This window comes from Daphnia pulicaria, chromosome 4, assembly GCF_021234035.1.
Source record: "Daphnia pulicaria isolate SC F1-1A chromosome 4, SC_F0-13Bv2, whole genome shotgun sequence".
Lineage (NCBI taxonomy): Eukaryota > Metazoa > Arthropoda > Branchiopoda > Diplostraca > Daphniidae > Daphnia > Daphnia pulicaria.
Window position 1 is genome coordinate 5,946,430 of NC_060916.1, and position 22,389 is coordinate 5,968,818.

Sequence of the window (22,389 nt, forward strand, 5' to 3'; positions counted from 1 at the left end):
AATAGGTTTTTATACATGGTTGGGAGAATTTTCTCTCAAACAAGTGATCTAAAAATAATTTACCAACAATACTTGTACGGAAAAATTCAGCACAAGCAGCACACGTCCTGACACCGTAACAAAGACCCCTAGAACCATTAGAGCAGACAAGGCAATGTTCAGTCGAATTTGCCATTTCGGTCAACTATACCATATCTCATCCACTAAAAAAAGGAAATGTTAACTTATTTTCCATACATCACGAGGAAAAAATGGCGTTAATCTATGACCATGAAGTAGAAATGGAGTAAGAGCTTTGGAACAACCGACGAATGGAGTCAAGAGTTCAGGTACAGTACAACATATTTGCTCAGCTGTTATGTTATTATTCATGTTGATTATATACACCACTTGCTTCTTTTGTTAGGTTTGAATACCGCGATAAAAATCTATTTTTATCACAAATCTGAAATCGACAATGAACTCAACAATTTCTCGAGTTGATGGTAGACTGTATTCAGCTAATTACAGTAATCTTCTTGAACATCATGTGCTTCGCCATCGACACAAGAGACTATATCGAACATTATTCAATATGTCTGTGTAAAAAAAAACACAAAAATGTTTTGTTTCATTTTGACTGGCCAAGACGTTTTGGTGACGAAATGCATGTTGAATCACTTTGAAGATGCTCAACAAGCTTGAGATATTCAACGAGCTCCTGCTCTTCTTCGTACTTCAGGATTTGCCTGTGATGCACTTGATTCGAGAAATAGATATCAGGGATGGAGCCAAGATGTTAAATTTTTTTAAAGTGATTAAAAAGGGTTGTCTTAGGAATGCCATAACTTTCTGCTACTTTTCTATATGAACTCTTCTGCCATTAAAGATCATGACATAATTTCAACTGTCTCAGAGCGCTATTGTATACTTCTATACACCTTAATATAAACTAATATATATTTTTCTTTTCACCTTATTTTCCTTCTAGTAGTAAAGAACCATATTAAAACCTGTAATGTTTAAACATGTGTTGATTTCAGTATCAGCAATGTTATTAAATGTAAATATACACAACTTTGTGTCACTCTCGTGAATATTTCATTTGAGTCAACAAAGAAAAGAGATCACAACTCACTAGTGTATAAATCTTAACTTTTAGAACTGAAAAATATGTTTGACAATCCAGGTGTGAAACCCCCTAGAGAAGTTTGACAATTTGTTTACTCTTTTTATCACACACAACCTGAGCAAATTTTTTAACACTCACACAATTGTAGTTTATCAACACATTTAACTTTATAAACCAAATCATTTAGTGCAATATGTTATTACATGTTGGAGAAAGTGCGACTAACTTTTTTTACTGTTTTACTAGGGCCAGGGCTGGGACCTAACAGAAGTAAAAAAAAGTCACGTGTTCACAAGGGTTGAGATAGAGCCACACAAACGACCAACCACCGACAAAAACAAGGTAAAAAAGATAGAAAAAATGCATTTTATTTTTTATAGTATCTCCACTTAATTGAAAAAATCAAAAGACAGCACTTCTGAAAGAGAAGGGAATTTCCTTTCACCTTTGCATCTTAATATATATAATTCAGCCGTTGCAGAGAAAATGGTGTTTCATTTTTCCCTTGGCTCGTCTGTTCCGTGTAACTCCAATTTTGTTCTTCATTTATTCTTGAGGGTTGGCTTTTTCCTGAATTTTTTTCAGATTTTTATAGTAAAAGGAAAATTCAAATGGATGTAAAAACTTGGGTAAATGCTGTAGAACCTTAACGCAATTCGGCTACTTTGTAGGTCTATAAGTAGGGAAATAATTATGTATCAACAACGCATTTCAAATGAAAAATGAACTTCATTATTTTAGCCCATTTCCACCTTCTACCCCATCCTGTGGTGTTGTCTTGTCTATGAAAATAAAACAGTGACGTGAGAAATTGCAACAACACCACGAATCAAACTGTTTAGAATTGCAGGTGGCGAAGCCACTTCAAAAGCTGACTTAATACCTGAAAAGGCTTTATTTTTTTACTTCAATTTGCCTAAGAAGGGAAAGAGAGGCTGATTCGTTTGACAGACCATCCCTGAAACCATGTTGACTAGTGCTGAACCATTTTTGTCGTGTGTGCAGTTGCCAAGCACATTTTTTTGCCTGAATGACATTCTTAAACAGCTTGGAGATACTATTTGGATAAAGGTATTTTAGTTTGTTGCTCTTTTTGAAATGACGAAGAGACAGTTTTCCAAAAATTTTGAAAAAGCTGAGGTTTTATCAAGCAGAGAAAAGGTGCAGCAGATGGAATTTGATTGATTTGAAACAATGGTTAGCCAGACAGACAAAATTCCATCGGAGCCGAAGCACTTTGAAATCATACAAATCATATAATAGGCTTTACTTCGGTGAAGGCGACAAGATTCTCCACAGAAGAGAGAGGTGCGTCACAGAACGGCAAACGAATTTATTCATCCGACGAGTTAGCCTGGAATATCTGCGAGCTAAAAACAAAGAGGATATCCTTTGGATCGAAAAAAATTTACCCCATACGATAACTATAATTTGGTCGGAGTGGCATTTGGCGGAGCGGAATTTGCCATCATTTTTAGCTTTCTGAAAGTATCATCGTTTAGATTATTGTTACAGAAGGATTTCCAAGGGGAGTTTTCTTTACTGAGCTGCCGACTTGACTGACTCATCTCGTCTAAATCCTCAACCTTAACCGTGTAAATTTTCCTTTTTGTTTGTGTCGTAATTTTTTTGTTTGTCGATCGTGGTGTAGTTTTTTCTTCAACTCTATTGTATTTTTTTAATACACCTAATAGGCTAAGAGCCAGCCCATAATTTGACGCATTTTAATTAGCCAAAGGTCTGAAGGAAAAATGTGAAAGAGGTGGGTGGGGTAAAACGTGAGGGTCACGTCTGGTCCGTCACAGCGGCCGCGTATAAGCGTGACATGTTGCCGAATTCGGCGTGAAATTAAGAAAAAACGCACTTTGATTGACAGGTATAATAAAAATACCAACAAATATATCAAATCATGCACAATTTAACTGTTGAAGACCAGACTTCCTTAAAAGTTGATTTATATCATCCAGACCTCATTTTCTTACTCGATTTGACAGAAAAGCCTACCATTCACTAAAACGGCAACGTTGCATCCCTACGCGGGGGTTTGAAATCTGATTTTCCTTATCTATGTAAAAATGTAAAATAGCAGTACCCTGTTTGAATTTAAAGTCTTAATTTTAAATATAAATCCGATACTAAAATAATTCAGCTATAAAATTATAAATGATAACGTTATTCGCCAATTGGCAACGTTTTTACTCTGTGTTTAGCCAGCTCTGTAAGATTTTAACATGAAAACTTTTGTCGTTATAATGTTAGAATACTTTTTTAAAATTGAAACGGTTTCAGGAATTGATTGTGTTTCAAAAGAATCAAGTCAGTGCGTGATTCACGTTGCGAAATGTTCAGAATCTGTTAAGATTTTCACTGCCAAACATCTGAGAAAGTGTCAAGATGCCCAGCTTGTGTATAAATTTCGTGCTAAGACAAAATACAGTACAATCCAAGTGCAAAAAAGTCTTGAAAATTCTCCAGGATATCACCCATCCTGTTACAGTAAATTTACATCTGTTTCTAGCCAGGAAGTGCAATTGGCTATTGAAAAGAAAAATGTTCTCGTTTACACTGAACAAGAAAATCAACCAGGTATATAAACATTACAGTGTTTCTAATATTTATCCTTGTTGCAGAATAACTTTACCTTGTAGTGCATTTCCAATAGCAATTAGACATAATTTAACTTTGCATTTTAGTTTTAGATCAACCAGCAGCAACGTCACAAACAGTTAACAGTATTCCTAGCCAGAGAACTCTCAGATCAACAACAAAAAAAACCAACGTTACTAGAACTGGCATATTTGCCAAAAAGTGCGTGTTCAGCAACAAAATAAGAAAACAGTTGAACAATAAAACGGAAAATTTAGTAACTTGTTCGAACGAAACAATACAGGTATATATGTTCTCCCAAATTCCCATTGATTTTACTGTAGAACAAACTGCCAATGCCGATGCAGCGAGCTCTGCTAAAGGTAGGCCTATATGCGTGATAGATATATTTATGGGACAATCATTTTATCATTGAACCGGTGAATTTATGCTACAGGTGTTATTCATTTTACGGAATCCATTTCAGCAAGACAGAGGTGGGCAATGTCTCACTTCATTCGCACTACATTAGTTTCGCATTTAATTAAAGAATTAGACTTAAAAAGAAAAGAAGACATTTTAAAGGAAGCCTACCCACCCAGAATTCGTAAAGACAAGAAGCACCTTTCTGATATTTTATAATTCTTTGCTTCATGCAACAATCCATTCGATGTTGATTGCAGACCTCGGCATTTGAACACCCAATCAAAAGACAAAAGATTAACACTTTTACGAAGAAGGAAAAATAACGAAGAGAACGACTAAGGCTAATACCCCTAAAAGACAAGAGGGACATTGGAATTGTCCTTTCCTACCCATTAACTCCGGTGCCCTTGGTATTTTGTCACCTCGACGGTGCAAAAAATTTAACCAACAAAGTCGTATTATATAAAAATCTGGAAAAACGAATTGTAAGTAATTCTCCGAGAACAATCGAAGTATACATCATTGACGGATTTTTCTTCCTCCACTTACTCTCCAATAACCTTCCTCAGACGTATGAAGCCATTGCACGGGTGTTACTTATAAAACTCTGCAAGTACCAAGGAAAGGAAACTCACCTGATATTTGATCAAATTCTCTATCCTTCGATCAAAGATTTCAAAAGGGATCGACGAAGCGATAATGGTGACATAAATGCGGAATACGATGTCATTGGAAAAAAGCAAAAAAAAGCCTGCCAAATTTTCTAAAGGCATTGCGGAACGATAACTTCAAACGTGAATTTGTGAAGTTTTTTACTCTGGAATTTGAAGAAGAATCTCTTTCGGATATATTGCATGAAAAAAATTTGTACATGACAGAAGGATCTACGTGTTTTTGTTATAAAGTAATTGATGGAAAAATCTTTAAGACGATAGAAGTCAGGATGCAAAGCTCACATGAAAAAGTGAAATCAGATTTCAAATACCCCATAGGGATGCAACGTTGCCGTTTCAGTGAATTTAAGGCTTTTCTGTAGCAGTCGACGGGGCTATAGTTGACCCCACGGAGGGGGGGGGGGGGGTGGCATTTGTTAAAGGGGGCGACACTCAACACCTCTTCAATCTTATAAGTCTACTACCTTCCATTGAAACACTTACTTCGTCGTCGTCCTCTGACGGAGATTGTTCGTCAAAATCGAGTTCACTGTCATCTTAATTTTCTTCTACCCTCTTTTTCACGGACTCAAGAGTGGACTTAAGAAAGAACTACATCACTACCTTCTTCTTCCTGGAGACGTTTCAAAATCTATCCTTCCGAATTCCACCGTAAAACTTGCTGGTTGTTTGAAGCAATTTAAATTGAAAAAGCAAGGCATAGAAATGAATTTGAAGTTCCTCATTTCTTTCCAATTTGGAACTACCCATAGAATTGCAAAACATTAAACATATCCATGAGGTCCGTTAATCTGTGGATTAATTGGTATGAACAAGAAAAAAATTGCAATCTAAAAATAAAGTTAATTATAATGGTCGACATAGACTCACAATTGAAAACGAAGATTTCTTATTAAATTGTTCAGGTTTTATTTTGATTTATAAAGTTTATAATCGATGTTCAATATTTATTTAAATTTTTCCAATCGTGGATAACAACTTTAAAAAAGTCCTTTGACTTTGCGGGAAATGTTGGACTTGCCCAATTATTCCAAAACTCTATTTCAAGGCGTCTAACGAAATCGGGAATTAATACTCGTGTTTCTGCTGTTAAAGATATTTTAACTGAAGAACACCATGCAACACGTCTATGATGGGTGATCTTCACAGACGAAAATTCATGGTCATCCTCAGCGAACGGGCAATAACTCAGAGTTCGGCGACCAACATAACAAAGATTCAGCCGAGAAAATATTTATTCCGTTGGTAACGTGGTTTTAGATTGTTGGTTAGGATTGGTTGTTTTAGAAAGAACTTTGCTACCATATGTTACTGTTGAATTTCCAGTTTTTTTACCCCATGACTTTTTCCAAGACAATGTGTTATTTGGTGTCGATTAATTCATTAATTATATTTTTAATAATTTGGTTTTGCTATTCATAAAGCGCGACACACGAGAATGGTTTGCCCTCCATCCACAGCTTTTTGCATTGGATTGGCCAACAAAAGGTGCAGACATGAACCCAACAGAGAATATTTGGGATATGTTGAATGCAAAATAAAGACGACAAGAAAGCAAAACGAAAGCTAGAACCGACAAACGAATGCCGCGTCACGAGCGCTAACAACGCCAATTTCTTGTTTGAATTAGTAAGGAATGAATGGGGAAAACTGATCAATACCGAGGTTTACCATCAAAGTTTGTTAGAAAATATGCGCTAACGTCTTCAGAAGGTTATCGATGCGGGAGGTAGGTGGACAGGATATTAATAGAGAAAGAAAACAGAAATTTTATGTTTAGACAGATTTGTGTAATACAGAAATAAATATTCCTTGTATTTTCTAACAACCACATTTCTTCTTGTTTTTCCCTGGTTTTCTACCCCAACCCCAATCACGCCTGCTATTTAAAAAAAATAGTCAAAGAATACCCCGAAAAGAATTTTGAGATGCCGTTGCATGATATTTTGGTTAAGAATAATAGCTGCGGTATTACAAATTTTCCCGCCATTCGTGTACGCAGCCGGAGGTGTTTTTTTTTATTTCTGAGATCTGTGACAAAAAATTTGTTAATGACGGAAGTACTTATTTAAAAAGTTAAGTTAAAGTTACTTATGAACTGTGTTCCTTGTGTAATATATTTACAAATAAAGGTACTTGTTGTTACGGAGGTTCTCGTTTAACGCTGCTAATTTGGCATAAAAAACTTTAACTGTTTCTTTTTTCTCAATAAATGCATTCTTCTCTTATGACATTCAAAATTTTAGTTTCAATCTTTTCTTAATCAGTTTTCTCAATCGTAATATTTTCTTTTCTAATTTGGTTCGTCTTGTCTCTACTCGAACAATTTTGGTTGTTTTAACTGTTTTTTTTCATAAATGCGTTCTTCTCTTACGGCATTCACAATTGTAGTTTTAATCTTTTCTTAATTAGTTTTCTCAATCATAATATTTTCTTTTCTAATTTGGTTCGTCTTGTCTCTACTCGAACAATTTTGGCGGTTTTAACTGTTTCTTTTTTTTCAATAAATGCATTCTTCTCGTACGGCATTCACAATTGTAGTTTCAATCTTTTCTTAATCAGTTTTCTCAATCATAATATTTTCGTTTCTAATTTGGTCATCTTGTCTCTACTCGAACAGTTTTGGCAGTATTTCTTCTGATGTATGATTATTCTCAAGCAGTTCCCCGATGTATTGCTTTGATTGTCTTCTTTAAATGATTATGAAATTTTGAAATGTTAAAAAAAAATATTTTGGAGTTCTCTAGTGTTTCATTATTGGCTACTTAAGACAAAATTGGCTTTTCTATAAATTCTTTCAGGGATCTTCTCTGCTTGTATAACAACTTTATTTGATACTTTTCAAAAAATAATCCAAATCATAAAAATTCAGTAAAATAATTTTTCAGTTAGTCAAATTTGGTTTCAGTACTTTCAGACTTGACAGCACAGTATCAGAAGGGACAGCTTTTTCTTGGTCATGCTGTAGAAGTTGTTAATAGAAAACTATAAAAAGTAAGTCTCACCAGACATACCAGTGACAAATGACCGGTGTTTACTCAAAAAATTTCAAACTACTATTCCAGCATATGTAAATAGAATGTTTTCTATATTTTTTAACACTGCTTTACGTGTTTCTTTGGAACACGCCAATCATTCATAATAGTGCAGGAGTTTAACAAAGGATTCCTTATTGCAACGCTTTCAAAAGGCATCGTGAATGCTATGCCTAATTAAGACTGGAATTTGAAATTGCTGTTTTGTTAATTAAATTTCTTATCACACCAAATTAATAACTGATGCGATTGTTAATAATAGCCTATTTTAAGGAAATTGGGGCTGACCTCAGTTAATCCTGGATTTTGTGATTACAGCCACTTTGTTACGTGATAGGGAATCTTTCTGTGGCGGATCTCTTGAAAAAGGGCAAATCACATTCTGATTGCTGCTTATTGTGTCAATTAGTGAGACATTTGACTTTTTAAAATCATTGTTGAATTTTCATAAATTGCTATTTTTAAAATAACTACGCAGGTTAATGATATCACGTTAGACTCTCCATTCTCTGACATTGAAATTATTTGTGCTTACTGTGTCACAAAGCTGATTGTCCAAGAACTTAGTTATTCCGGTGAGCCATAGTAATAGGATTTGGACGTACACTAAAAACCATGGCGTCGACCAGGAAAAGATCTAATACGCTTATGGAATATCCCTTGCAAGGCATTAGTAATTCCCACTGTTCTACGATGTATTCCGAAAGTAAAGAAACTAAAATCAGCGCCTCAATGGTATGCGCTTAGGCTTTATGATCCAATACTTGGAACATACTTGTTTAGGGGAGACTGGAGTATCCCGGGACACCGGGTCAAGAGGGACAGTAGGGGGGAAAATAGTAAATTTTAATCCAATTAAAAACTTTTTTAGTATGTCATTTAGATACATGCCATCTAATTTGGCATGAAATTTGGTTGAGTTTTGTCAAAAACTGTATCAGTTTTAAACAAAACAAAAAAACGGATTTTTTTAGTTAATTTTCTCTCCACCAGATAAGGTTTTTAGAAGAAACAAAGAGCAAATGGCATTTTAATTAAATTTAGAAATGAAGCTCAATCATTTTTTTATCGTTTAAAACAAAAATTATAATTTTCCATCAATTACTTTAGATAATATTAACGTTTAAAAAAATTGTCTTTATCAGGAAATCGGGACAGCTGTTTTGACTTATTTGGGACAGTTAGGGCTAATCAGCGTACATCGTTTTAAAGAGGCTGTACACAAAATCAATTTTCAGACCTCACAACGCAGTATGTCCTACTGCTCCATTACGATTTTTTATCATCTAAGAAAACAATTTTAATAACACAATAATCAAATTGAAACATTTATTAACTTATAGAGTCTATGCAGTGGGACGCTATTTAAATTTTTACAAATTTTTTAATGAATTTTAAGGCGAAATTGGAGGACGTCTCTCACCACCCACCCCAGTGTCCTCACATACCCCTCAAAATAGGTACCTCCCACAAATCTGAGAAAACTTTAAATGTCTTATATGGGAAAATGGTTGATTGTTAAATTATACAAAACATATGGGGGGTACATTACGGTATGGAAAACATAAAAACTAAATTATAAATAAATTTAATGATTAGTTTGGAAGAAATAGGGGGAAAACGAAAACCGTCCCGGCTTACTTCAGTCTCCCTTACCTATAAAAGAAAAAGATGATCAATATCAGAACTTTGCGTAACAAGTTTAACTACTTTGCATATCTCTAATTAGTTATTATCTTCTAATTTTAATGACGGGTGACTCCGCTGTACCGCTGATTGTTGATGGGACTCAAATTGTCATCGTCAGCTATAAATTTTTTTACGAGGTTATGCTATTTGTGTAAAGAATAGGATACGGTTGCGTGATCCTAAGTAAGCCTGAGTCAACACGAGGCTTACGTTTTTCTATACCTTGATCAGATCCATCAGATCTATCCAAGTTTAACGGGTCTTTTTTCATTGTGGCTGTAAGGATTTTTTCTGACATCCAATTTTTTTAAAGAAAAAAGTATAAATAAACGATCCTATGCAAAAAAATATATAATGAAGTAACGCATAATTTTTGAAAACCTAAAGCAAAATAAGGATTTTAAGCCCTATGGGCAAAAGAGGGATGATGTAGGCATCACCAAAAGGTTGATCTGGATAAAGGTCTTCAGCAAGTTCATCGGAAATTAAGGACCACCGAAAAAACATGGCGTTGATCCTTTTTAAAATGGGGGAGCATATTTCATCACTTGGTCAAAGCTAAGGTCAAATAAAAATTAATTTTTTTAAAACCGTAAATTCATATCGAGCTGGGACTGTGTCTTTATGAATTTTACTGTAGTACTAGTCATCTTTAAACTGAGTGTCCTCATTGGATTTCTGGAAGTCAATTTCACATTAAAATTTTTCAAAACTTTTCCAGAAACAGTTATATCATTTTTTACTTTTGGATTGATTTCATGTGGGTTGTCTTTTTTCACCTCGATAACCACTAGAATGTAAGTGTTTCAAACAATGATATTGAAAGCGGTTGAAGACATATATAGATGTCTTCTTCATCTGTCTGTTTTTATTTGCTGCTTCCAATGCAGGTTGGCTTCATTCTTTATGCGGTTTTCTTGTGTCCCCTTCCTACATCAGAAAATTGGATTCAGTGTGAGGTTTATCGTTAAAGTTGAAGAAGATGCTTACCATGTCTTCCCCTTTTGATTTATTACATTCTATATAAGGGTGGACTCTGTATTTATCAATATTGTTACAGCAGCATTACTCATCGTTACAGTATGGTGATTGATGAGTTTGGATGATGGGTTGATGAGGTTGGATTGAGGAAAAAACTGCCACGTTATCCCTTTTGCCCTTGGCGGACATGATTGTTAGAATGGTGACAATATTTTTTTAAATGCCTGTCAGGTATTTTTATCCAGCTTTACTTGTCGGATAAAGGCGTGTATGCCAAACACCTGATAAAACAGAGAATGAAAAATAACAAAACATCTCCGAATCAATTAACTATGTACGGCAGCGAAAGAGGATAATCAGACAGCACACAGAAAGACGAAAGAAAGAGCACGAAAGGGAATTCCAGAAAAGAAGGGCGGACAGAATCGAATTGAGTAGGATCAAAGTACAAATTGAAGAAAATTGATGTTTTTACAACACGAAAGCAAAATCCAACTTACCACTCTATTCCGAATTTAAGCCAAGTATGGGCCTGACTTTTGCTATTTGTGAGTAACGATGATCCCGCTCCAGTCCCGAAGCAACAAGCAAACCCTAAAAGTGGTTAAGTTAAAGTTTTAAAAAAATTTGAAGTATTTAAATCGAATACTATACGCCGGAAATGTTTGATGGTGGTTATAGGTACGAGGAAGTGAATCGGTTGACCAACTACAATTTGGGACGGGTATTCGACGTGATTTTCACATAAATTGTGCCATTCTTTTCACTGCATGAATCTATTGGCATGAATTTTTATATTTTCTATACATTTATTTATATTTTCCTACGTACTGCTATAACTTAAAGAGATTTCCAAACAAACACATTCTTTAGACATATTTGATTAACGACTCGTATGAAAATATGCCAATGTAAGCTATTGTGGGTGGTTGGAGTCTTCTCAATGGGCTCTCTCTTCCCATGGGTAATTGCGTTTTTAAACAGCAATATCGTATCAAATCAAATCATCAGTATAGTATCAAATCACCGCCGCTTCTATTTAAATCGCTGGAAAAGCAGCTCGTCAAATCAGTTTAGAATAATGACAAATCACATGAAAAATGCAACGCAAATCACGTTCGCATTAGTTTTTATATATTCTCTAGTGTCTTCAAAATGGGTCAGACTGGAACTACACCAGAGGGGGGGGGCTGGTGTAGTTCAACCTATGTTCGTTTTCAATTTCAACACATGATGGTTTGCTTGATCATTCAACCAGACAGTTCAACGCACCTGATAGTCCGTAAGCTGCTGGACTATTATTGCATACATCATCCATGGAAAAACTTGCTCAAAAAACTTGCCAAAAGTGTTAAAGAAATTGTTCAAGTGTTTCGTTATATATTTAGTTCAGTATAAAATCCATACAATTGCCAAACTTTTACTATATCTTTCTGATAAACCACCCCCCCCCCCCCTCTTTGATGCATTTGCATCAGTTTTCTATTGAATAAGACTCATTGAATAAGGTGAATTTTTTTCTACTATGCTAGATACCTATTTAATACATTTTAAAAAATTATTTGTAAGTCTTTTCATTCAAACTGAAAAAGTTAGAATCACCAGAAGAACACCCACTTCAAGTTCATCAGTCGAATAAAAACTAAATTGCCTGGTGTCATCGTGACTAAAATTTGTTGAAATGCAAGTCTAATGAAATCTGAATGTTACTCCCCCTGTCTACATGTTTAACATAACTGCAATTTGTAAAATTTTTTGAGCTTTTTCGCATTTCGTTCAGTATAAAATTGCTAAATCGTTAATATCTTTCTGAATTATTCCCTTCTTTTTTGCGCATTGCGTGTTCTGTCTAAAAAGACATTTCAATTAAATTTTGAATGGAATAATGCAAAAATCTTAGTTGTGTTCAACCTCAAGATTCAAAAATGTTTAGATTACATATTTTGACAGCATTTGATAAGCTTTTATGCAACACTTATGCAACCTATGAAATGTAAATAGTAACGATTATTATTGTAAAAAAGGTAACAGTCGATGTATTGCGCCATTCCAACAACACCTGGATGCAAAACAATTACTTCTTTTCACTACTTATCTATTGTTGAAAATATTCATATTTCCCGCATTAATTTTTTTCCCTACGTAAAGCTATGATATTGTTTCTAATTTGGAACACTCTTTTGGCTTTTGCTAAATGGTGCGGAAGGTCGAACGCATTTTCCCTAGTTGGGACACTGATAAAAAAAAGGGACAAAGAATCCTAACTTTAAAAATAAATTGTGTTTTTTCACAATTTTCACTTTTTTACTGGATGGAATATAATTTGAAGTTTTAGTCCTGTCCAATAAAACATAATTTGTTACTGTTTTCACTGTTGTGTTTTTCGTTGAAACTATTAAAAATTCTTTAAAAAATAAGGATTGATATTTAAATTTGGAATTTGATCAATTTAAACCTCCCTCAGTTGGGTGATTAAGTCCATATAAGGTAAGACTTTCTGTTGTGCTGCCCAAAAAGTTGTGTCCTAAAGTTGTTGAATTTTGTCTATGTTCTTCTTTGAAATAGGTAAAATTTTTTACTAGTGTGAATTTTTGGTTTAAAAAAGTGTCACAGAAGATTATTTGGTGAATGGTTAAAAGTCTGTTAAAATTGTTCATCTTTTTTTATTAGAATTGTCAACTAGTATATGTCAGTTTGTTTTCATTGTGGTTAAAATATCTTGATGCCAGTGGATTCCTAACATTGTAATGGATTCTTGTGCCTTTATCCAATAAGTAACTGGCCACAGGATTTCTGTGGCCAACCTCCCTTGTTTGAAAGGATAGGGTTAGAATCTGTTCATTTTGGAATTGGTTGACAGCTAAAAGTTTCGACCGTTCTAGTTTTGGGATACCATATTTCTTTTTTTTTAATGGAAATTTCGTCAACAAATGCACTGACTACACTACATTTTTTTATTTTGGAATGATTTATTTGGTTTGTTATGAGGTTTAAAAAGGGTTCGATAAAAATTATTTAGATAATACATTGATAATGGCCAACCTTGCCTAACTCCCCTGTTCAATACTTTCCTCTATTTTTTATTGATAAAAACTGTTTTGATGTTTTTTTATAAAATTTTCCTCTTTTCCATATTTTCTTTGTGCATCATATAAAAATTTTCTTTCTACCATGGCACATGGTTTTTCAAAATCTAAACTAACAATTTTTCACCCCATCCCCCTTTTTATGGGCCGATCTAGGTATAACTTCAGCTGGTCCAATATGTTATTTTCATATTCGATTGTTGATGAAAAGTGTTCAATGACGTTTCTGGGTTGATGGTGATAAGATTCTGGGTTGTTTCTCTGTTTTTTATTCCATCGGTTTTTTCTTCAACTACTTTGTGAGGTAAAATATTTTTGGTTTATGTCTTTTAATCAAAATTTTTGCCAAAATTTGTAAACGGAACACTTGACACTTGACTTATTTGTCTTTGATTTCGTGGTGTTTTCCGTATAACCCCTTTATATTAGAATTATTTTATTCCATTTTTCTGAGTTTTTCTGAGGATATTTGAATTAGAAATATAATTGTACATATTGGTCATTTCAGTTTTTAAAATGGTCATGTCTGTAAAATGCTATTGGTAACCCATCTATTCCACGGAATTTCCTTCAAGTAGTGTTTTTATTGCGCTCCAAGCTTCTTCCTCTGTTTTATTTATGTTTTTTAAAACCTCCTCTCTTTTCGCGTGATCATGTGTTTGAGAGTGTATGTATCTTTGTAAAATGTGTTTTTTACTTTGTACTTTGTATTTTAGGATCTGGGATTGATTCCATTATCTTCCAACCAATTAGTTGTTCTTGCTTCAACAAAAAAATTCTCTTATAGTACATGCAACTGTACTGATTTCATAGTCCACTGAGTGGGTTGATTTTCCTCTAATTTCCTTTTCTTCCTAAATATGTTTGTAAATTTCTTTTAATAAATTTGTTTTTAAAACAATAATATTTGTCAATTTTGGCTTTTACTTTATCTAGGCATTTAGTGAAATATCTTCTCATGAAATTTCTCTATTGATTTTGAGGTTTAATACGTCGAACACCGATTTTCAAGGTTTTTTTTCCGTCTCTCACCATTCCACCATGGATTTATAATGGTAATTTTTTTGTTTTTCGTTTTTTGATAAATTTTTTCCATCTTTTAATCTAAGTTATGAAAAATACTGGTACTAAGTTCCCATAGATAATTCTGATTCAGTTGCATGTGTGTTTCCCTTAAACTGCATCAAAACTGCTGATGAGTGGTCACCGTCATAAAATAATTATTCAATTTTGAGTTTTCTTTGTGCTGTGTGAATACATAAATTCTATCTATACTGGATTTTCCTTTTGGTGTTATGTAGGCTATGAATTAAATATGGTGCAGAGATCTAAAAACAATAAATATATTTTAGTCTCTCCATTAATTTCTTAAATTTGTTAGATTTCCTTTTTTCTTTTCTCCTTGGGCTCTGTCTTTAGGCTCAACTACACAATTAAAATCACCTAGTATTATTGTGTTTTTCTCGTTATTTTTATTTTAGTAGAGTGTGGAAGAGGAATAAGTGTCGGTTGGCTCCTGTCTCATTTTGGGTTTTTCATAAGTGTTAACGATTATGAACTTTTTAAATTCTGGTCTAATTATTGTGCTTGATTGTTCTTTATATACCATTTTTATTTATTATTTTATTGTTATAAATTAAATTATGTTTTATATTCATTTGTTTCAAATGATATTTGATAATCATAGTAGCAATGTATCCAATCTTTGGTTTATCCGTATGAGGAAGAATTAGAGAGAAACCTTAAGGGCGTAGACTCATTTTTTTTAGTCTTTTAAGATTTTGAAAGTCACCTTGCCTTCTTCTGAGCAAGTAACAACGCTATAACATAATGTCAAGGACCCGTAGAAACCAACCACCACCAAGTGGTTTTCAATTATTGGGCTTTTGATCCACATGCTGAGGGCTTCGAACAGGACTCTGATTGAGACAGAGTCCGTGAGCGTAATTTTCGTATCCGTGCGCAGCGTCAACATCCTAGATTCAACGGGAGAGAAAGATCGCCGATTAGTTCCCCACGTTATATGCTGCAGTGGTTCAACAGAGATAGTGGATATACAAGATTTTCTACACCTGCAATATAACCGGCCACTATCATCGCCAGTGTCCAGACAGAGTAAAAAGCAACTATTGCGGCGATTTCGATCACAAATTTCACAAATGCTCAAAACTCAATGACTAGATTCTGAATTCCCAAAATATGTCAGAACTAGAGAGTCTTACCCTTCTAGGTAAAAAACATATTTCGCCTTCACTTTCAATTAACATCAATTTTTAATAAATTTTTCAATATTTCAGAAATCAATGAGCATAACTGTCTGACTCTGGTAATCGACATAGATACGGAAAACTTCTACGGCGAAGTACACCGAACATATGCAGAGCACGGATCTGAGCATGTTGCCTTTCTCGTCCGTCCGTGCACTGCGAAATGCATTCTGGACATTACATCCATAAGCCGGGAACATGTTACGTGGAAGTCTTAACAAAGAATTCTGAAGGCTGCTTCACGTTTTATCAGCAACCTGAGAAACATAAAGGCTGGACGACATATAACACATTCAGAAAGCGGCCCTCGACGCAGATTTCAAAAGATCACCAGGATACGACCTCGGAGGACGATATTCTTTTTGGCCATCAATTCTATCCTTCCTTACAAATGTTACCGAGTCCAAAACTTATCCTAAATACGTCATGGACAAGGGATATTAATTTTCCTGAAGGAAAACAATAACGAGTGGTAATATTGTTTTACATTAATATAATTAACTTCCCTTTAAAGCATTATTAACAGCCTTGATCATATAAATAATAATTCACATGTGCTTGAAATCTTTGGCAAATTCGTTTTCTAAGCACTTGTTGTACCCCCCAAAAAAACTGAACATGCCTCGGATAGACACCGTTGAACTGTTTATCGGTGAGGCTGGTGGCCTATCAGGATGGCACGCCGAGGATTTAAATTTTGGTAGTGTCAATTATTTACAATCTGGCAAACCTAAATTTTGGGTCGCGTAAGTAGAATATAACACTACAAATAACACACAAGTTCCATGATTACTTAAGAACATTTTTATCTTGCAGAGTATCTTACACATACCAAAAACAGCTAAGAGCCATTTTCAAACTAAAATATCCAGAACTTTACAAAAATTGCCAATCCGCAGATTTGTAAGTAATAATTCTATTTTTAAAAAATTATATTTAACTCTTCTCTAAAAATACCCATCATCGTTAGAGACACAAGAATATGGTTTTGCTACCACAAGAACTGTTGCTGGCCAACATTCCATTCTGGACCCTGAAACCACTACCAGAAGACTACGTCATTACACTTCCGGTAGGATTCCATTTCGTAATAAATGCTGGCAGCAACATCGTGGAAGCAACCAACTGAAGACTGGGTGACGCACCGCAAAACTATCCCGACTTGTGATTGTGACCATTCAACATACGTAGAGGAGATTGCCAAACGTTTTAACGTTTAAGTCCAGGTAATTGATAAAATATTACAATTTCTAATTCTCAAACAACTTAAGAACGTTTCTCACTGAAATAGTTCGAAATGTTGAGAACGACGTGTCTTCTGCAGTTGAGGTGAGTTTTTTGTTACACGAACAATCCGCAAAACACTACTGACCATGCCCATGGTTATAGCTTAGACAAAGCGAAAAGTGAGTGAAGTTGAACTCTCTGAACCGATTCCAATGCAACTCGACACCATCATCAAGTTTTCACCGCGCCAACCCGAAGATATTCCGGCCGAGGATTTCATAATTACTTCCGAGGAAATTGAGCGAGAGGATGTGGGTAATAGCAGGCTCCTTCTGACGAACATTTAGGATCGGTTCCGCAGCCGTGTCATTGGGCTAGGGGGTCAAAATGCGCAGCGTCTGGAACGGGAATACGGCGTGAAAATCAATTTTTTTTATCGCCAAAACAAATTGGAAAATTTAAAGCTCGTGATATCAGAAGGAGATGCGGACCTTCGTCGTGCGGCCTCCGACGACATCATCGAGAATCTGCCGGTGGTAGTCGATTGCCCCAACCTTAAAAGTATGGTCACGCGTTGAAAAATGCCACTATTCAGTGCGGTGTCGAAATTGACCGAACGAACCCGAACATCCCCGGCATGACGATTTACGGAAAGCGAACCAACTGTCACCAAGCGTACATGATGCTGGTGAACAACGACAAAATTTTGTATCCGTAATAACACCACAAGGTACACTGCTTTGCCTTCTGTTTCTTTCATTCTCATTCAGTTTTCCTACTTTCCCACATTAATGACATGGTGTCGGCAGATCAAATTTCAATAAAACTAATAAAAAGCACACGCGTTTTATGTTGATCAATTATTTTTAAAAAAACGAACCAGCACGTTATATCATTTCGTGATTAACATAAAAACGACTTGTGGTACCGATTTTCGATTTATTTTTTATCGAAGTAAAAACAACTTAGGGTTAAAATATGCATTTCCACAGGGGAATAAAAAGCAAACTATTTATCGAGTTGATTCCGAACGAGATTCAAAATGAAAGTGCGTATCTCCATAGATTGGAAGGGTTTTCCTTGGGGGAACTAAATAGTAATTTTGATTTCCTGACCAATGCTCTTGTATCATTGATTAGATTTATCCCGTTATCCTTGATGGCAAGACTCGAAAAAACCTTTGATAAATTGGTAGGTTATCTGGCAAAAGGTATTTTCTAGGTGACATTGGAGAAACTAAATAATAGTCAATAAACTAGTCGTATAATTGAAGAACGACCATGAGTCCTACCTCAAACATTCGAATTTCGCGGTATTTCATTGTTCTATTTTTTTTTGCAATTTGCGATAGGAAGGTTACTCTTTGGAGCGCAAACTTTGTTTTCTTTAGACTTAACACGTTTCGCTTTCTTCTTGGGATTATCTGTAAGCAGATAAACTGGCCAAATTTCAGTCCGCATTATCCTGTTTATCGATACATCTGAATATTATGACTAAAACTAACGAAAACATTTATTACTTGCGCGCAAAATAGCCTGCAACGGCCTTCACTATTGTATTCCCCATTAAAACTGTCAAAATTTCCATGTACGTAATATGCCTTTTGGTTATAATGAATAACATCACACCCACACTGAATAGACTAAATGCGAACTAAAGTAATGATAAATGTGCGGATTTCCATTGGTTTTAATTGCACTGCCGGAATAGCGCGTTCGTCCCAAATCTGCTGTCCGTCCTCATTTCTGTTGGAAGTGGACGCAACGTTCCAAACTAACATGTTCGAGTCTTTCTTGAACTGATTACCGCCCAACATAGTTTCCTCCGCCGAAGTAACGGTGAATCCAGGAAATAAACCCTAATAAAATAGAAATTAATGAATTACTTTTAGATATGATAATATCTAATTAAACTGGCCAATTTACCTCGATCGACACTGTAGCCGGCTGTGATAAAATGCTGTCTTCACCGACATCGTAAATGTGCTCCAACCTCATCAAATATTTCCCTTGATTTAAGGTTTCCAGAGTGAGCAAGTTTACGTTGGCTGGCAGCGTTCGGCTTAAAGATTGTTGCTAATTGAAACGAGGATTCTACGTAAATTAATTATCTTTTTGAATCAAGGAATTTTGGATTCGACCTGAGTTTTGTAAAGAGCCGACCAGTCGATGAAAAATAGCGAAGTGGGAATGAACGATATTTGCGGCTGCTTGTAGAACTCGTGACTCAGTGAAACTCTCTGAACTTCACGCACTTTCACGTCCCTCCCCCTCCTAGCGGGTTTATTTTGCTACCTAGCTTTTGCGTAGTTTTCATCGTTACAGTCGCGTGGCCAGAGTGTTTCTCGAAATGTTGACGATCTTCTGCGATGGTTGAAACAGCGGATTCAAAATCAACGATTAGCAAGCTAATGGATCATTTTTTATGTGGTTAATGTGGATTTCAGTAAATTTATTGAAATTGAAACCTCCTTATTGGGAAGAATTTTTCTGTTTTATTGGAAAAGTTGACTCAGGCACAGGAAGTCAAAAAAGCAAAAAAAGCCCTGGTAAGCCATTTTTATTTTCATAAACTATGATTTACTGTTTTATCAATTTAACTTGTACATATAGACCAAAACGAATCTGCTGAAAGAATAAGCGCGAATGGTCTTTAAAAAATGCGTGATTCCTAGCTTCTCATATTTTATACTTCAACAATCTAATCAACAAACGCTAAACTTAACGTTAAACTTTGTGTTTGCAAAAACTGTTATAGTTGACTTATTGTTTTACCTCTAGCTGAAAAAGAAAACGAAGTGTTGGTAAAAAACTTAAGAATAAAATGAATATTTTGAGGTTGAATTGATATTCACTCGGTAAGAACTTTCCATGTAATAACGTGGGAAAAAAAACAATGAAAGATCGAATTATGATTTATATTGCAGGGCTTTCAAGGAAAAGAAGGTACTGGCAGTAAAGGTGAATTGCATTTATATTAGAAACTTGAACGAGAATGTAATGACGGAGGGTATGCTAAAAAGAGGAGTTCAGTAAATACGGAATAATTTTCCACCTTAAAAGATTTAAAACAACGGCCGTTTTGCAATTTATGATGCCGCGTGTGCTGCTATTGCTTTTTTCAGCCTTTCGGACAAGTATAACATGAGTCGGGTAAAATTAACTCTGGCAGAAAGGATGGCGAAATGGTGTATAAAGTCCGATAGTACCTTTCCCCTCCCCTGGTATTTGCATTTGAATCGTTTCTTGTTCTCCATCTTTCTTGTTCATCCCTCAGCTCGATTTGAACAATAAAATTACTGATTTTGGTTAAAGTCTATTTTAGCTGACTAAATTTACTTAATGAATTGCTTAACTCTAACTTAATTAAGTGATAACTAATTTTACTATCACTTAACTTTTGATTAACTTTTACTTAATTAAGATTAGTTGGTTTACATAACATTTATGTTCTCTACCGTATAGCAGACTGGCTTACTGGCAATATTATTAAAACAGTGTTGCCATAATTGCCAATTTTTTTTCTGGATGGATACATGACTGTGAAATTTGTTTTTTATATTTATTTCTTAAGTGGAACAGCGGTGAGGAGCTCTTTGGAATAGCACTGGATTACGATAAATGTGATCAATGGTTTAAATCTAACAATCGATATTTAATAAATAAGAATGGTTTTATCGTTAATACTGTGTCTTCCATTTGGGCACATTGGTCTCGTCTCTCGTCGACTACATTTTAGAATAATTTTTAATAAAATAAAGTAGAGTTTTTAGGGGGGAAATAAGTAAAGAAAAGAGTAGTGACGAAAATAACGATACGGGGCTATTACGAGGCCGTGATTGAAATGAGTACACGGTGTGGACACTTTTTATAAACATGAAACATTAATAAAAATACTTATCCACCAGTTCTTCAACCCCCATTGATAGCATAATGTTTTCTTCGTCATAAATACTAGATTTTGATTCCATGTCACCAAATCATGTTGTCACACACCACAATATATATTAACTTCTAAATCTTCACTGGCTAAAGGTTGTTCAACGACTCTGTGATATAGAAGTGAAATAAATTAAAATGAAATCTGAAAGTTAAAAATTCACTTTCTTTAATTGTTATTCAGTTTCAGTTAACCAAAAGCTTTTTTCTGTTTGGGATATTTTTTACGGGACGTTTTGCTGTTAAATCTTCTTGAAGTTTGTAATACTGTTGTTGATATCAACATACAACTTGCATTATTGCTGTGTCTTCCTCCAGTAGCATATTTACTTTTGTATTACTTGACATCTCCGTTGATTTCCAAACACAATTTATCAGTAATTTCTTTTTGGACAACAAATCTTCAGCTAATCAGCTTATAAGCTCTTCAACTGAAAGAAACAAGTTATCTTTTCTATCCCCTTTAACTTAAAAAAAATCGCCAAAAATCAAGTTTTCGTTCGACGAAAACAATTTTTAGACTGGGGGTTCTTAGACCTAAGTTTAATATAATGTATTTTGGGAGGGATTTTTTAACGGGAAGGGCCCTTTAAAATTGGAATCAAAAGTTTCGCATATTCAAGAGGGCCAGTAGTAAATGGGACTACTTTGGCTTTCTTTTACGCTACAGAAAATAAGACTCATTAGGGCTTAAAAAAGCATCGTTGGTTCTATAATCTCATGCATAATTTTGGCCACCATGCCATATGAAAAATCACTTTAATTTTTATTTTAAAATTGCAATTTGTATTTCTAAGATATTCCCTCTTTGTTCCCCCTTTCGTAGATGCCAATTTGTTCTAATGCCGAGATTTTAAATGTTTGGGGCAGGGGAAGAAAAAAGCTTCGACCTTTTTTTAAATCTAGGTATTTGGAAAACCGGCAACAACAATAGGGCGCTAGACGTCGGAAAATGGCGAATAAGGGTCCATTTTAAAATTTAAAAAAAAAATAGGTTATAGTTATTTAAGTAATGAACAATTACAACATAAATTCTTTAAAAAAATATTGATAAATAAAATATTTTGTTATGCAATAAGTTTGTCATAGTGGATGCAAAAGAAAAAGGGGAGTTAAACTTATATCGATCTTCAATTTTATTTTATTTTAAATCGATTTTGAACCTTCGTCTTGATTCTTGCTCTGACTTTACCCCTCCCCTACCCATTTTCCAAACTCACCCCTCGTTTGTGTATAACTTGACCCAGAAAAAATATATTTTACAAAATCAAAATTATGAATAAACGGGTTAAGTGCCCCCCTGATCCCGTGTTTAACGAGGCGCTTATGGAAGATCCCTTTCTCAAAATGTAATTATGATGAAACAATT

General features: G+C 34.7%; 2 long non-coding RNA genes across 3 annotated transcripts; both read right to left on the minus strand.

The window, feature by feature from the left end:
• Positions 1-9,167: 9,167 nt before the first annotated feature.
• On the minus strand, positions 9,168-11,622 carry LOC124335871. Of its 2 annotated transcripts, XR_006916931.1 has the most exons (5): positions 11,157-11,622; positions 11,003-11,096; positions 10,512-10,783; positions 10,265-10,451; positions 9,168-10,199 (listed from the first exon to the last, which is right to left on the minus strand). It is a non-coding gene; the product is annotated as an uncharacterized LOC124335871 (long non-coding RNA). The 2 variants fall into 2 exon arrangements; XR_006916930.1 differs by having other exon boundaries at positions 9,168-10,451.
• Positions 11,623-18,672: 7,050 nt separating this feature from the next.
• LOC124338582 lies at positions 18,673-20,592 on the minus strand. The gene is made up of 3 exons (XR_006917889.1): positions 19,223-20,592; positions 19,008-19,157; positions 18,673-18,940 (listed from the first exon to the last, which is right to left on the minus strand). It is a non-coding gene; the product is annotated as an uncharacterized LOC124338582 (long non-coding RNA).
• Between the last annotated feature and the right edge of the window lie 1,797 nt (positions 20,593-22,389).